Here is a 17,059-nt window from a genome sequence, read left to right on the forward strand (position 1 = left end):
TGGGCTCACGGGGTGGGGAGAAGGAAAGGATTGTCCTGGCTGCAGCTGGGTACTGACAGTGCCCACAAGGACCAGAGCCAGAGAGGGCTGGGAGTTCTGAGCTCGGAGCAGATGGCCAGGAGAACAGACTACCAAAGACCCCTAGGTACCGCAGCTCATCTGAGGGGTTTCATTTCAGAGTGTTCCCATTAACACATTTTCTTGGCTTCGTGTTATGGCTGCTGGGATGAGTGGCTTTTTTCCTTTTCCAAACTGTCCTTATCAGTAATGCAACAATAGCTAATTTAATTAGCTGACCTGAAAGGCAGCCAGTTTGAGCTAATTTGGTTTTGCTAGCTGCTCCCTGGTACATACAGAGCTGATAAGCATACTTCCCTCCAGACAAACAGTGGGGGTTGGGAGGGGAAGGGAGAGCCACGGCGACTCCTCCAAAGTGTGTCCTACACCTATGGGATTTATCACTTGACCAAAGGCAAGTTATTCTTGAGTCAGTATTCCCCAGGGGCCTGTCAAATCTGTCAGCTGAAAGAGATAAAATGGACAACCAGGAAATTGCAAAGGCAAGGTGCCCAGGATGAGAGGGATGGGGGGAAACGTTCTCCTTAGCAGAAAGAACTCTTGGCCGAAAGATCTGGATCTCAGCCACTGACTGCCCTTCCCCAAGTCACTCCCCCTCTGTGTCTCAGCTACTGATGCTTAATAATCATCACCACTGCGCCACTTCCTTCGCCCGCATGTCGTAGAACGCCAACATGATGTAGATGACAGTTTTTTTGACGCATATCAAGGGCTACACCAATGAGACGTTTTTGATCATTAGCGCACTACCCTTGAGCGTATTCTCTGCTTCTCAAGGGCAGGAGCTAAATACCTTTCTTCTTTGTGCCCCTAGCACTTAACGTGGGGTCTACTGTAGAAGGTGCTCGACATGCGTCTGTCGACCCAATGATAGAGAAACGGGCGTGAGGAGATGAGAAGCGGTGGTTTGAGGTATGAGGAGGTCAGCACACAACTAGTAAACGTCATAAAAATAAGCCTTTTCAGTTCAGGATCTTAACCTTCTCCATCCTGAGCAAAAAGAAGAAGTTTCAGAAGGACACCGCCGTTTATGCCAGATCCGTATGTGAGGCCACAAAGTAGCTGTTCTATTCCATCCACACCTCCGCCGATCACCTGCCACCCCAAGTTCTCCCAGTGCTTCTGCCCCAGCGAGTAGGTAAAGGACCACACCCAGGGCGGGCTTCTGTGTTTACTTGGGAGTCCTTTTCCCCTGTCAGCGCTGCCATTCAATGGGATACAGATCAGAGCTGGCATCGATTCACGGAGAATAAACAGCGAACGCTTAAAAAAGTTGTGAAGAAGTTGTCAGTAGGAAAGATCTATATGATATATTGCCCATTCCCATTGTCTTAGCATGCCTTCCGATATTGGTATTTGCTCAAACTTATTTTCACCATCACGACCACCGCGTTGACCACCTGCTTGCGCTCCTCATACTCTCCCAGGGAGACCTCATCCGCTCCTACGGCTTCGACGACATCCTAAATGTTCATGACTCACAAGTATTTCTCTTTGACCTTGACCTCACACCGGAGCTCAGGATCTAGAACCGCAACTACCTGTTGGAAGTGCCCACCTGGATCTCCCGTGGCACCTCAAACCTGAGAGGCCCAGAATTGCCCTCATCACCTATTTTATAAAATCTGCGTATCTTAATTCTGTCATCGTGAGTCGCTCACAGTTCCCAAAGCCAGAACCGTGATCTTTCCTTTATGCCTCCTTCTGGGTACACACTCAGTCCATTGATTCTGCCTTCTAAATACCCCTTGGAACCAGGCCTTTCTTATGCAACTAATGTATTCTTTATCTTTCATCCTGTATCATGAATTCCAGACAGGAATATCTCAAAAGCAGACATTCTGTGCCTATCGGACAAATAAGAAGCACTTATTCATCGGAACTGAATTAAAATTTCCCTCCTTCTATTAAACCAAATTCCAGATCTTTAGTGAGTATCCATTTCTGTACTTAGTGTAACTGAGTTCCTCTATTCTACTATACCAGGTGTCCCAGGCTTGACATTGACAACCCACCCCCAAGAAGGGGTGAGTACATCCTTCTCAGCTGGGACCATGCAACCACCCTGCATGCTCAGTGATGGGTTTACCCTCTGGTCTGGCTTTAAACCCGAAGCTCAAACACAGAACACTCAAGAAGTTTTTCCAGTGTTTCTCGCATAGACAGAATTGGCTCTGGCTGCCATAGTTTCTTCTTTGTGGATTCCTCGTCTTTGACTCACTTACAGTGAAACTAGAATCAGATGTGAATCACCCTTCATAATTTCAAATTACCGGTATATGCCTGAAATACACTTGAAGTATTGGATGTCCCTTAATAATAATTAGTGCCCTATCATTTTGTTCTTTCATTAGCCGTTTTCCTAATTTTTACTTAGTTACTGATATGGTCTTCATATCTAGCTATTTTTTCCCCAAAATGTGAACCTTTCATGTTAGTGAACGATGTCACTGCATACCGAAAGGTAGCCAAATCATAATGGAAGATAACACAAGGTCTTGAGCCAGACGGCCTCAGTTTAAACTCTGATTCTCCCATCTATTATCTGTGAGAAAAGAAAATGAGCGCATCTTGGGTACCTTGGTGGCTCAGTCGGTTGAGCCACCGACTCTTGATTTCGGCTCAGGTCACGATCTCAGGGTCGTGGGATCGAGCCCCACGTGGGACTCCCACACTGAGCGTGGAGCTTGCTTGGGATTTTCTCTCTACCTTCCTCTGTCAAAATAAATAAATAAACATGAAACAAGAAAAGAAAATGAGCACGTCTCTTAGTTGTCTCTCGGTCTCAGTTTCCTCACCTCTATGTGGGTATAACAAAGTACCCACACACTTCACAGGTTTCTTGTGAAGATTAAAAGAGCTAATTTATAAGCCACTCTTGGTGTTCTACTTGGCACAACTTTTGCCGATTATTATTACAATACTTGATACTGAAAACATGAGAGACGTCAAAGGGAGTTTGATGAAAATACTGTTTTTCTTATTACAATTTTCTATTTGAATCGCCAAATCAAGTGCTTACCACGTACATACAGGTCCTGTGCTATCCACTTTACCTATATTATCCCATCCAACCCTCACGCTGACTCCACGATGTCGTATTTGTCACACCCATTGCCCAGATGAGCAACCTGAGCCTTGGGGAGGTTAAGAAATGTGCCACTTGGCACGTAGATAGTAAGCGACAGTGTGGGAATTTGAACCTGAACTGAATCCAAAGCTAAAATTAAACAAAATACATACTAATTATTCAAAGTCTTCATGCCTCTGTAAATAAAACAAAGAAAAAGAAAACACTTGGATGAATCTCAAAATAATTACGCTGAGTGAAAGAAACCAGACCAAGAAAAAAAAAAAAAGCGAGAGCATCTCCTGCGTGATTCCATTTATATAAAACTCTAGGAGATGCAAACTAACAATAGGGGCAGAGAACAGATCAGTGTTGCCTGGGGAGGGTTTCAGGTGGGGGGAGGGGTAGGAGGGATGGGTCACAAAGGAGGAAACTTTTGGAGGAGACGGATATGTTGTGTTGCTTGTGGTGATGGCGTCACGGATGCTTTTGTGTGTCAAAACCGCCCAAACTGTATACTTCAAATATGTCCCTTATGTTCAGCAAAGCTATTTCTTTGAAAAAGCAAACACTAGAGGGGCGGCTGGTGGGCTCGGTTGGGCATCCGCCTTCAGCTCAGGTCACGATCTCATGGTTCACGAGTTCGAGCCCCGCGTCGGGCTCTGTGCTGACAGCTCGGAGCCTGGAGCCTGCTTTGGATTCTCTGTCTCCCTCTCCCTCTGCCCCTCCCCCACTCGTGCTCTCTTTCGGTCTCTCAAAAACCGAATAAACGTTAAAAAATTTTTTAAAAAAGCAAACACTTGGGCTACTTTTATGCCCTCAAAATCTGACTCACTCAACACAAGGTGATTAATCATCATTAAGAACACAGCCCCGTGATGGGCAAAAAAGAAACAAACCCCCAAGCGTCAGGACCTCTGAGTTCATGGTGGTCTAACAAGATTATCATCACCTCACTGACCCACCTGGTGCTCACCCCCTCCGCCTTGAACTAGTGGTCTGACTTTTGGTAAGAGTTAACGAAATCTTCGTGTTCTTACTTAGAGTGAGGACATTCGAGGCGAGGAATCCTGAGTCACAGGCCTCCCTGACCCATGAGGATGCAACGAGATGGTGGGCCTAGACCGCTCAGCGGAGTATTTGGTTCCTGGGAACCCTTTATCAAGGCCTGCTAGGTGTTAGGAAGGTGCACGAAAGGTCCAGATGAGGCTCCCTGGGGTTTGCAGCTTCCGGGCTTCAGTTCCACAGCTGGGGAGGGGGTCGGGGGGAGAGGAGCCATTATCCCAAAGTGACTCAGTCATTACACAAATGTGTGCCCTGAGAAGCCCCGGGCACTGGGGGGCTGTGATCAATCAATGTGTCAGGCTCTCTCTGATTCCCTGGGGGGCTCTCCCCATCTTCCAGCTCCCACACTGCCCAGAATGCAGAAAGGAAGACAGCAGCTACCCCACCCGGCTCGGACTTTTGCTTTTTCTGCAGAAAACACTGATGCAGCCTGCTTCCTTCCACTCCTCGCTCACCTTCCTGCACTGGCCTGGCGGATAAATGAGGTAATAAGCTTAGCGCACGGAGCACAGACAGTGTCTGGGTCACAGGAGGCACTCAATAAACGTTAATTCCCTGCCCCCGTCCCTGTTGGAGAGGAGCCCTGACTTCCCAGAAATGCAAATCCACATGCACTCACCCCGGTCTGCTTTCCCTGGTTCTGCAGAAAGGGGCCTTTTTACACCCCCTCAAAGCCAGCCCGCATCCCTCTCCTCTGCTAATTGTCCCACAGAGGCCACCCTGAGGACCGTGCCTCCCCGCAGAGGAGGCTGGGCTCATTACTGAGCCTCAGGAGCCTTTCTCTATCTTCACAGACATTGCTGGGTCGTCCATTTTAAATGACAAGGAAACCGACCCGTTTATCAAGATCAGCATACTACTATATTATTATGATTATTTAGCATTTACATAACACTGTATTTGCAAAGTGCTTAATAATAATTTATTTATTGCTTCATCTAACTACTCACTAATGGAAATTCAAGGGGTTGTCCTGAGTTCCCTGACCTCCACTCTGGAGATACCTCAGGCCATTTCCAATAGCTTACCCAAGTCCCTCCCTCCCCCCCCCCCCCCCCCCCCCGGTAAAATCTTTTAATGAAAACCATCTGGCATATATATATATATATATATATATATACTTTTCTTTTTTTGGGCTTGTGTCTATTAAGACAATACTCCTACTTTACAATGAATAAAAATCGGCATTACTCTTATTATGAAGTCACCAAAGTCCTATTTCTCTAGACCAGACATGGAATGTAGAAGAGTAAGTTCGAGAGCAAGGTCTCTCTATTCCTTCCGCTCTGTGACGCCTGCAAATCTATATGGAATGGGATTTGATTTAATACAAATTCTGAGCCTTTAGCTTCCATGTAAGGGGGTTTTGTAGTAGAAGACAGTTTGGAGGAAAAGCCCACTGCTCCAGAGCACCCACCCCCCGCCTTTTCTTACCTACCACAATGAGTAATGTTTCTATCTCTGTCAAAATATTAGTAGAAAGACGATGATGAGCACAGATTGATATGTGTGAAAATTATACGGTAAAAATTTATGTGTATGTGTAAAACAATACATTTAACATGCAATACATAACAGCACACATAATTTAAAAGTATCATACGTAAGGGATCTAATACCTATACACCTGTAAAAAAAAAAAAAATATCAGTGGAGACAGGGATCTCCCAGCAGAGAGAAAATGGGTAGAGCGGTCTGGTCTCACTGACGGATGAGGAAAGAGACTACATTTCAAGGGGATCTAACACCTGACCCTTCTATCAAACTTGACTCAATGGGGGTAAGAAAAAAATCTCAAGTGAACCTCCAAGGACAACAGTTTGTTGGACGGTGCACCCTTCAGATTCCGGGGGGTGCGGCTTCCCCCCATTAGCTGCTCAGAGTCGTCCCCCATGGACGTTTCATTTGCAAGCCGAGAATCTGAACAGATGACGCGGACCCTCTCCTCCTTTCCGTCCCTCTCTGTTGTGTTTGAACAAACTTGAAAGAAACCCAGGTCGGTCTGTGCCTTTTTTCTCCGTGGTCTCAGATCCAAGGTGTCTACCACAAAGGAATCTATCAAGAGACTTAATCAGGGCTTGTGAAATCAGAAGCCAACAAAACTATGTCTATTTCTGTAATTAAAAAAAAAAAAAAAAAAAGGCTGTCATCGGCAGGCTCTTGCAGAAGATTGTCATTGGCCCCTAGCTCCGGGAGTCACACAGGTAAATGGAAGTTCATAATTTAAGAGGTTGTATTGGCTAAGATTTTAAAGTCTATTCAATAAGGTTTTGTGTCAATTCATGGAGGATGGATCCATAAGTACTTAAGACCGGTATGTGGGATGCTTGCGAGCGCGTCAGGAAGGAGATCTCTGGCTTCGCTTCGCGGCTGCTGTCAGAGGCCTGGTAAAAGAAGGTATAACCTCCTCCCCCTCCCCAGCCACCAAGAAGGCTCAGCATTGTTCTGGGCAAGACTCGAGACTCACTCCCTTAAACAATTGTTTCAGAGCATGCAGTAGAGGAATCTGGGACTTCTGGAGGCCGGCGTGAATCTACCCAGACTAACCACGCCACGTTCATTCACCATTTACCGTTTGGTAAGGGGGCCCAGGGAACCGCGCAGAATGTCCACGACTGTGTTTCTTCACGACGCTGAACAAAATCCCTCCTGCCGTTCCTCGGGATAAGGCGGGCCCGGTGGGAGGTGACCTGCCAGTCGTGGGGAAGGACTCGTGACAAATGGATCAGGCCTCAGCCCCGGGAGCTCTCTCGAGTTTGCTACCAGGCTGGGGGCCTGGCCTGGCCTGTCCCAAACATCACTGAGTTGGATGAAAGAAGCATCCCAGGGGGGCTTAGGTGCTCAGCCTTCAGAGTCAGACAGAGGGGGGTTCAAATCCCGATTCTCCTCCACTCTGGCCGTGTGTCCCCGGACGATTACTCAACTTTTCTCAGTCACAGTGCGCTCAACTATCAAACGGGGACAGCACACGCTCCAGAGAGGCAACGTGAGTGCCGAGTGAACTAACGTGCTGTGCAAAGCCCAGGACCCGTCAGAGAGATGCTCCAAATGTGGCACTCTTCGTCGCGCATTAACCACATGGTCTGTGAGTAATGAGCTCGTATGCCAGAGGACGACACCCGAGTCTGGAAAGGCCTCACCAGGCTGGACTCAAGGACCAAATCGAATAGGATGGCATTGAGCGAGGATGAATGGAAAGACACTACAGTTAGGGGTGGAGCACAAGCTGCACCCAGGTCCGGTGGGGAGCACAGCTCACCTGGGGTGTTACCCGACTCAAAGCTCCTTCCCGGGTCTATGGGGTAGGGTGGCCGCCAAAAAGCAAATGTGGTCTCAAAGAGGCATAAAGCCAAACCCATTGTGTGGAACACAGGGAGAAACAGTGCCTGACTCCATTACCCTTCTCTGGGTGTTAATAGGAGTGGCAATAAACTGGGGTTTTCCAAAGACATAGTCAGGATGGTGAGGGGGCATAAACCCCATCAGAGCAAAGAACGGCAGAAGCCAGGGAAACCAGAGAGGCTCAGGACAAGGGTCCACAGAGAACAAAGCAGTTACATGCGCCATGATGAATTAGGGCCATTGGGCTACCGATTCCCAGCTCCGTCCCTGCTTCAAGTGGCTCAGCAGGGCGCTAAGACAAGGGGGGATTTCCAGAAAGGAAGGTTGCTATGCAATTCAAAAACAATACCTCTAACCATTAAGGCTGCCCCCACATGGGAAGGGAGCGAACTCCCTTCTCCAGGAGTATCCCGGCTGAGGCTGCAGGATGGTCCCTGAAGGAGGTCCCTAGAGCAGGGTTCCACCTACAGGCCCGTGCCCCAGAAATCATTTGCAAAATCCTATCAGCATACGCCTACGTGCGTTTTTCTCTAGGGAGAGGGCTCATGGCCTGCCTCGGATCCTTTATGGAGCCTGAAACCCCCCAAAAAGATTAAGATGAACTGAGCTGGTGTATTGCTGCTTTCGATATTTATGGAACATCTATATGCTCCTAGGCTAGGTACTGAGGACACAGACGTAAGATATTGTCTCTGTCCTTATAAGGGGGAACTCCAAGTCTGGTGCGTTCTTTTCAACAGTCGAGTTTAAAAAACTCCTCATCTGCACTGTGATGGGGAATGGTTTCCAGTGGAGCGGCAAGATACAGAATGGCTTATTCTACCCGCGATGATCTTCCTTCCAACTCTGGGATTCAGGGGATTCCACGACGGACAGTGGCAAGGTCACTGGCCCCGCCCTTCCTTGGGGGGAAGTTCTCCTGACAGCCTCACCAGGGATACCAGGAGGATGGGTTCGGCAAAACAGCAGACATCCCGACAAACTGACACCCCAGCAAGGCTCTGGGAACCACTCAACTCCAGACCTGCCTCTCCCGCCAAGATCCATCCCATCTGCGATGAGGCAGGCTTTCCCCAGGACGTCCTAAAATGAGATGCCATGACACCTGCAGGAACGTGATCTTGATCAGTTGGTGAAAACCCAAATCACTGGCTGCCTGGGCCTTTGAGCACACGTTAAACTGCCAACCTGCTTTGCCCTTACGTACCCACGACGGAACGCCTGCTATATTGGGCCAATAAATTAGAGGCAGCAGTGATTCTCGCCCATCAAAATCTTACCTGGCTTCCAAGGCCTGGCTGTCACCCTACTTCTTCCAGAGGTCCCCCCAAGCCCCGTGCCTACTGAGAACACTCTGTTCTCTGAACCCCTGTAGCTCCCACTCTATGTACCTCTCATTAGGCACCTACTGTTTACCATTTTGTACTCCTGTCTAGCTGGATCCTCTGAGCACATTTTGTCTTGTTTTAGACCACACAAGTTCTTGCCTGACTACATCATCAACTCTCCAGGCATGGAGAACCTGGCTTATGTCCTTCTCTGTCTTCCATCTAGCTCTGCCTAGGGCCCGCTATGTCAAAGGGGCTCAATTAAATCGGATGGAATAATGATTATAAAACGAGAGGGTTGAGGAGAATCAGCTTGATCTGGTTGCTAAGCATTTGGGAAAGGAGGGGTGGAGGTGGGATTTAAGGCCCCCGCAGAGAGATAGAGGAATCTTCTATACCTCTCATCGGTCCCCACACCTGAACCAAATGGGAGGTAGGGAACAATGCCTTCCTGGTCTCTCACTGTGATCTTCCAGAGGAACCCTGGACAAGGAAGGTCATGGAGACGGGGCAATGCCAGCAAACAGTCCCCCTGATTTACTTTTAAATTTGTTTGACTAGAATCATGGAATGCTAGAGCTGGAAACATGATAGAATTCAAAAGTATAAACTCCTCATTCTAAAGGTGATGAATCTAAGGGCGGCAGAAGTAATTTTAGGGTGAGAATTTTTTAAATGACTTGGTAATAGAGCCCATTAGGAGCAAAACTGAGACTCGTACCCAAATCACCTGAGTTCCAGATAAGTGCTTCTCTACCCAAACCTTCCAGAACTCTCCTGTATCTGCCTAAATAGAAACCATGGTCCTGGCAGAGGCCTCCGGGGCCACCTACTAATGGTCTTCTGTTCCTCTGCTCCTGCCATGCTGACCTCTGCTCTGTTCTTTGAAGCACCAGGCATGCCTCTGCCTCAGGACCTTAGAACATGCTGTCTCTGCCTAGATTGCTTATGCCCCCCACACACATCCACGTGGCTTGCTGCCTCCCCTTTTCTCGGTCTTGTTCACCTGTCTCCTTCTTACAGAGGCCTTCCCTGGCCATCCCAGCTAACATCGCATGTTAGCCTGCCCCAAACATTTGCTCTCTTCCTCCTCTGCTAACCGTTCTTTTTAGCATTTACCGGTAGCATTCTCAATGTGTTCCTTATTCGTTTTGTTTCGGCCTCTCTCCTTTAGTATCACGTGTGTTCTCACAAAGCAGGGATTTTCAACCTGCTGTGTGTTCATGATCTATCCCCAGTGCTTAACACAAGGCCTGGTACACAGAAGGTGTTTAGTGAATGCTTATCAAATAAACGAAGGCAGGGCTGACCGGGACAAGAGAAAAAGCTCCGGAGTTTCTTCTAGTCGTCGGGTTTTTCCTAGAAAACTGCCAGAGCCACATGGAGCCCAGTCGGGGGAGTGAACCCGCCTCCCTCTGCCGGTAGGTGTGGTCCAGGCTCCCTGACAAGCAGGGCAGGAGAAAGCAGGTGGATGTCACGGGGTTTTAACAATGGATTTCAAACTGTGGCCTTGGAGTTTTTCAGTGCACCACCCTGCATCTTGTAGCATCTAAGGAAACCTCCGTAGATAGACATGATGTCTGGGGCTGTTTGGGGCAGGGGAATCCCTGAGGTCATATTTAGGTTTTGTTAAAATAAAAGCTCATTGGGGCGCCTGGGTGGCGCAGTCGGTTAAGCGTCCGACTTCAGCCAGGTCACGATCTCGCGGTCCGTGAGTTCGAGCCCCGCGTCAGGCTCTGGGCTGATGGCTCGGAGCCTGGAGCCTGTTTCCGATTCTGTGTCTCCCTCTCTCTCTGCCCCTCCCCCGTTTATGCTCTGTCTCTCTCTGTCCCGAAAATAAATAAACGTTGAAAAAAAAATTAAAAAAAAAAAATAAATAAAAGCTCATTATGAATTCATGCTGGAGATAAAAATCAACATTCAAACTGTCAGGGGTCTATTTGCCAGTGGCCAGGAGAACCCTTCTCATCGGCCGGCAAGGATCCCCTAACCGCACTCAGAGAGCCACTGACCTAGGTGAGGACACAGAATACGGAACCAGGACAATTACAGTCACGAGCTACCCACATTCACTGTGAAGTATCTTTGCCTGTGAGTCGTGCAAGTTCATGACCGGCTCTCAGAGGGACTCAAAGCATCTGAGTCCTGATCTGCACCTGCGCCCCACGGAGCATCACCTGCGGGAGGGGGTCAGACTCCCAGGGCCTCTGATGTGAGCCCAGACCTTCCCCAGGGTCTCTCGTGGACTCTCGGCCACCGTGGATTCGTCAAGGGCCACAGAAACCCAGGAGAGGATTCCTTTGTACTCAGTGACCCAAATCCAGCCATTTCCAGGCATTTTCCAAGTCAAAATGTCACAGGGTGGATATTTTAGCTCCGCCCATCCCTCACCCACATTGTTTGCAAGCCAGCTAGGTTTCAGAGCACAGGGCCTTTCTCTCTCCACTTTCTTGCACCCCAGGTGGGGTTCCTGCATGCCGGGTAACCGCTGGGACTCAGCGGTCCAAGCACCGGCTCAGGGCAGGAATATTCGCCAGGAAAAATCTCAACCCTTAACCGTGGAGCTCACACTGGCCCTCCCAGCCTTCCAGCGCCCCGTGCACGGAGCCAGATCAGCTTGGTCTTGATGCTTAGACCTTGGTCTTGATGCGTCCAAGCCCTTCCTGCCTCGAGAGTCGCTCTGGAAACCGAGTGTCCACCCAGGGAGGGAAGGACTGCTCAGGGCAGACACCGGCTGTGAACACGGCCTCCCTCAGGAGTTCCCTCTGGCCGTGGCTGAACCAGCAACCGGGAAACCACCAGCCATTTCCTTACGGGTCTACCGCATATGCTTGGCCAACGGAAGCTAGCTGGAAGCTTCTTCCGTTCTTTCTTTCTCCAGATTCTCTTCCTCCCGCGCGAATGCTGGGGGCCCACCTGAGACCTAACATTTGTCTGTTTTGAGAATAGATGAGTATTTATTAGAATTAAACAGCTGGGGGCCCTGTGATATTTAGACGGGCATTAGGAGGAGTGTATGAGGAGAAGATAATGCTGGGTCTTTTTTTTCTGTAAACCAGTCTGGGCTTAGTTACTGAGGGGATTTCTCGGGTCTCCTGTGAGAGCCAGATACAGTTAATTTCCTGCAAAAGCTGCGGGCTGGGCCGCGCTGATATTGCAGTGTTATTTAGAATAGAAAGGTCAGGCCTGAGATTGAATAATCATTGACAAGAAATCCACGGGGGATACAAAGCAGTTGGTGAGCGGCGACTGAAACCCAGCCTGATTCCTCCCCACCGCTTTCCTTCCTTCCAGGTATCCGGCCGATCCTGAGTTTGTTTATTCTTCTTCCCGCATGCTCCGAGCTGATGGGCAAAAGGTGAGATGGGACAGGGGGAGAGGGGACAGTTTTCAGGCCTCGTTCAAGATGGGACACTTCACCCCATGCACTTGGTAGGCCTACTCTGGGGCCGCCATTGACCCCAGGCACCTGCACCTGAATCGCAAATGCTGGCTTCCTCCTCAGCACCTCAAGGCACTTTGTCCCCAACAGGGCATTTTTTTTTTTTTTTTCTGCGTGGTCTCTGAGCTGTAACCCGCATAGCCCAATTTCATAGCCTGTCCTGGGTGTGAAGTCAGGTGTCGAGCATCACAAAAGCGCCAAGGCGGCCAGATGGATAGAGCACCTGCTACGCGCCATGCGTGTGCCGTGCCCTTTGATTAATCCTGGTGGCCCTGAGACCCTGCTGCACAGTGAAGGAAAAGGCTCAGAAGGTTCGGAGAGGCTGAATAACTTGCTCAAGATCTCCCAGCTTCCAAGCGGCAGGACAAAGGTTTTACACCGAGGGCTCTCGGCACCACGTGATCTCCTAAATTTCCGAATTTCCACCGTTCTCTGAATGCTATTCTCCTTCTCTTTGGTACAGTCACCCTAGAGGAGTTCTCAGAAACCCAGGCTTTCAATATAAGTTTCTCTCTCGTGGAAAACCATCAGTAGCCGCTATTTCGGAGGCCAGATCCCACAAACTGGACGGCACAGGGTTGTGTCCAGGTTGGAAACAGGAGAAGGAGGCCATGGGATTTCTGAGGTCCCCTTTAAATATCAGATGTCACCCAGCTTATTTATTTTTAAATTAGGTTAGCTTGTGAAAAGTTTGGTGTTGGGGGGCACCTGGGTGGCTCAGTCGGTTAAGCATCCGACTTCGGCTCAGGCCATGATCTCACGGTTTGTGAGTTCAAGCCCCACACTGGGCTCTGTGCTGACCGCTCAGAGCCTGGAGCCTGCTTCGGATTCTGTGTCTCCCTCTCTCTCTCTCTGCCCCTCCCTTGCTCACACTCCGTCTGTCCCTCTCTCAATAATAAGTACACTTTTTAAAAAAAAGGTTTGGTCTTGAAACCATTCTTCAAAGCATAGTCATCTTAATCTGTGGACTTTAAGGGGGACGGGTATTAAAATAATCAACAAATGGTCTACCAACCAGCAATTGAATTAACATCCAGGTTATGGTTAAAGTTATTCTGAAGGTCATGATTGGAGCCAGGTGAGTGTTAGTGTCCACGTTTCTCGTTAGAATAAGGGGAGGTCTATGGTTGCAAAGTCAGGATCAAGGCTATATCTCTGTGGATAGCTCGTAATCTAGGTAAGATTGTCAGTAGGGAAGGCTACTCGAGGATGACTTCCTGGCACAATGGCTTTTGGCCACAGCTCGTCTGACACTGTCCTGTGTTGTGACAGAATGTTCTGGCATCCAGTGACCCTTTCTGTGCTCTCTGAGACTCCATGGCTGGGAGGTATGGAGAAATCATGGAAAACGGGATTCAAGATAGGAGCTGGAACAACAGCTTCTCCCTGAGGGTTGCCCACCAGGAGGCGTGAGACGCGGGTAGGAAAGTGATTAGACACCCCCAGTCATCCACTTTACCCCGGGTTATATAAACTTATCTCCTTCGCTGAGATGCAATTCGATCTCAAACCAGTTGTCAAACCAGTTATGGAACACTGAGTAGAAACATCTACTCAGTATTTATACATTTTAACGTGTCAATTAAAAAAGATGTGTGTTTAAGGGGCTGGTATTTGGACTAGAAGCTTGGAGTCCTGAGTTCTTTCTCCGGATCGGACTCCTCTTTCTTCTGAAAACTTGAGGAAGTGTGGTGCCTCGAGTGCATTTCCGGAGGCTCCAGAAAGCTCGGGGACTTGCCCTGCTAGTCTGTCTTAAAAGGTCCGCGTTCTCCAGGGCAGCAAGGACGTCTGCCATCTTTTCTCCCCAGCCCCTCCTGAGCTCCTAGTCCCACAGCCGGGCCAGGACTGCCCGTTTCTTCCCCCCTGCACCTGAACCCCGCAGTGAGACAGGATGATAGACATGGAGAGCAGGAAACTGTATGTTCTGGAAGAAAAACAAAGAGGTGATACGACTGTCGCACGTGGTCGATAGCTCGGATTCTGCCAAAGTCCAACCCGGTATCTTCGCTTCGCAGTCGGGGACCCGTGGGAAAGTTGCTCAACCTCTCTACCCTTCGGTTTGCTCACTGGTCGTGGAAACGACGATGGCACCCGCCCGTGGGTTGTTGAGGAAATTGAGGAAGTGAATACGGGCAGAGCCGTAAACCAGTGCCCCGTCCAACGTAATCACAATAAGGTGGAGACAGACCTTTTCCTGCCTGCTGTGCCTTGGTATCCTCAAAGCACCTTTCCCAGGGCTGAGCACCCTGGCATGCACGAGAATTAATTGTGGGTGGGGGTTGGTGGTGATTCAGGTGGGGACTGCGGGCTCCTAGGCTCTCGTCCTGGCCCTTCCTCTGGACGCGGTTTCAGAAGCACCTTCAGACGTGCCTTTGAGGCTGCTTTGGGGCAGGAAGCCATTCATTAACTCAGCAAACACCTGTATGGGCCAGCGCCACCCCGGCCACTCACTGCACAGCCCCTGCCTCTCCGTTTGAAGACGGGACTCAGGACACCTGCCCCGTCACACTCACAGGACTATTGCCAGGCCCCAAAGGAATGTGTCAGCACAACCCACAAAACGCCAGACGACCTGGTGGCGTTAGTAGAATAAGCACGGTGACTGTCACCCCCTCCAGGCTCGTGGCCCTGCTGTCAGGTGGCCGTCCCTCCAGGGTGGGGCGGCACCAGATCAGACAGATGACCTCGGGACCGCAAGCTCCGTGGCACCATCTGGCATCCTCCGTGCCTCTGATTTATCAGCGCAGATCCGTTCCCACCCATAAAGGCAGGTTAGGCGACACCTTTACTGCCTGGCACAGTATGGAGCGGGGACGATCTTACGCATGCAAGGACGAGGTGCGGAGGCTCACCCCTGCCGCCTCAGCACGCGTGGTGTCTTCGGCTAGGAAAGGCCGCAGGTGCTGCCCCGGAGACCGCGGCCGCTCTAGCCGCCCCGGGATGAGTCAGGCTGAGCCCCCAACAGCACAGCGACCAAGGCCGTGCCAGGTGTCGCCCTCCCCTCCCCCACCCCCTCCCCGGTTGGCTCCGGTGACTGCCGTCCCTGAAGTTTATAGGTATCGTTACCTATGAAAAATCTGTTCCATCTGAAGACGGTCCGGGTTGGGGACGGGTGGCAGATTGCAATTTAATGATCAGATTAAAATATGCTAAAGCAAACAAATAAATAAATAAAAAGCCCAGCAGCCCGGAGCACCACAATTCATTCTGTGGGCAACGGAGGCTGGGGCTCCAGAGACCAGCTCGTAACTCACCCCACAGGCAGGTTTAGGAGCCCGTTACTGTATGACCACAAGGAGAAACAACTCTCCAAGAAAGATTTACACCCGATGGCGCTGGAGGCTGAAGGGCTAGGGGCCGGGAGAGGAGAGAGGAGTGGGGGGGAAACCAGCGGGTCCCGGCGCTGATAGTGGGCCAGGGCTGGTGGGAAGCTTCCTCACGTCAAGTTCAGTGACCCGCGTCTTTCCTCCCCTTACGAGTACTTCCCACTCTCCACAACCCACCACCCTGGAACCAACTCTAACGGCACTTCAACCTAACCTGATAATACCCCATGCCATAACGTAGGGTCATGTGTCTAGTCTGTGTCTTACCAGGCCGTGATCTCATGAGGGATGAGAACAGAAACGATTTATCTTCTTACCCCTACGTCACGGGGGAGCCACTCCTCCCTCAGACTCTGCTCTCCTCGCTGAGAGCCTGCTTCACGGGACTCTGGAGCGGGGAGCAAGACGGATGAACGCGCCATCCGGGTCCCACGAGGCCCTCCCTCGAGTCCCTGCCCTTGCTCTCGCTGGCCTGCATTCGCATAGCGGTCCCCCCCAGCCTCCCTGCTCTGACACAGCCATTGCACCTGCTGCCTCTGCTGCCTCGACCTCTCTTCTCGCCCATCGTGATATAATTCACCTGCTTTGCAGATTGCAGCTTGGGAGGCAGCTCCCCAAGAAGACATTGTTGACCCCCCGCCCCCGACCGGTCCAATTTCCTTTAGCGTCAACTCTCCTAGGCTCCTAATTCTCGTATTCGTATTACTTACCAAGTTGCAGATTTACACCCATCTGTGCGCATCACCGTGGATTGGTGAGAGACCCCACCCCCCACCGCCACTAGCCTGGAAGCACCCTGAGAGGAGAGACTAGGTGTTTTCACGTTTGCTCGTCACCCCCCGGCCCAGCACCCGGAGCAATGCCAGACACGTGGTAAGCTCTCAGGAAACACCTGTTGATCGGAAGGGCGGGACCTTTCCTTCGGGATGTCGTCACCCTATGTGAAAGGGACATCACTGGAGCCCCCCCACCGCACCCCATTACTCCATGACCCGTCACCCTTTGCTCTCCCCTGATAAGTCTACGGCTGTTACGGCAGCAGGACCCCACGAAGCTGGGTATAAAAGTGTTGAGGGCGGCTCCCCGCCAGGGCCCGGGATGGCGGTGGGTTGCTGTTGTGTCTGGAGGGAAGAGAAAAAGGGTGAGGGGATCTGAGGTAATCATTCATTTCCTCCCTTTGGGGAAACTTTTTTTTTTTTTTTTTTTTTTTTTTTTTTTTACTCATACTCAGCAAATGATGCTCTTGTACGAATAACAAATGTCAAATGCTCTGTCTGGGACTTGGCGGAGACAGAACATTAGCAAAAGCAGAGCCATTCAGCGAAAAGGACAGAATTTCTGTTTAAGGACTGAAAAGCCAAGTAACAAATGTCACCAGGAGGCTCCAGGGAGGCCGCTTTGCATCAAC

This window comes from Lynx canadensis, chromosome F1 (genome assembly GCF_007474595.2).
Source record: "Lynx canadensis isolate LIC74 chromosome F1, mLynCan4.pri.v2, whole genome shotgun sequence".
Lineage (NCBI taxonomy): Eukaryota > Metazoa > Chordata > Mammalia > Carnivora > Felidae > Lynx > Lynx canadensis.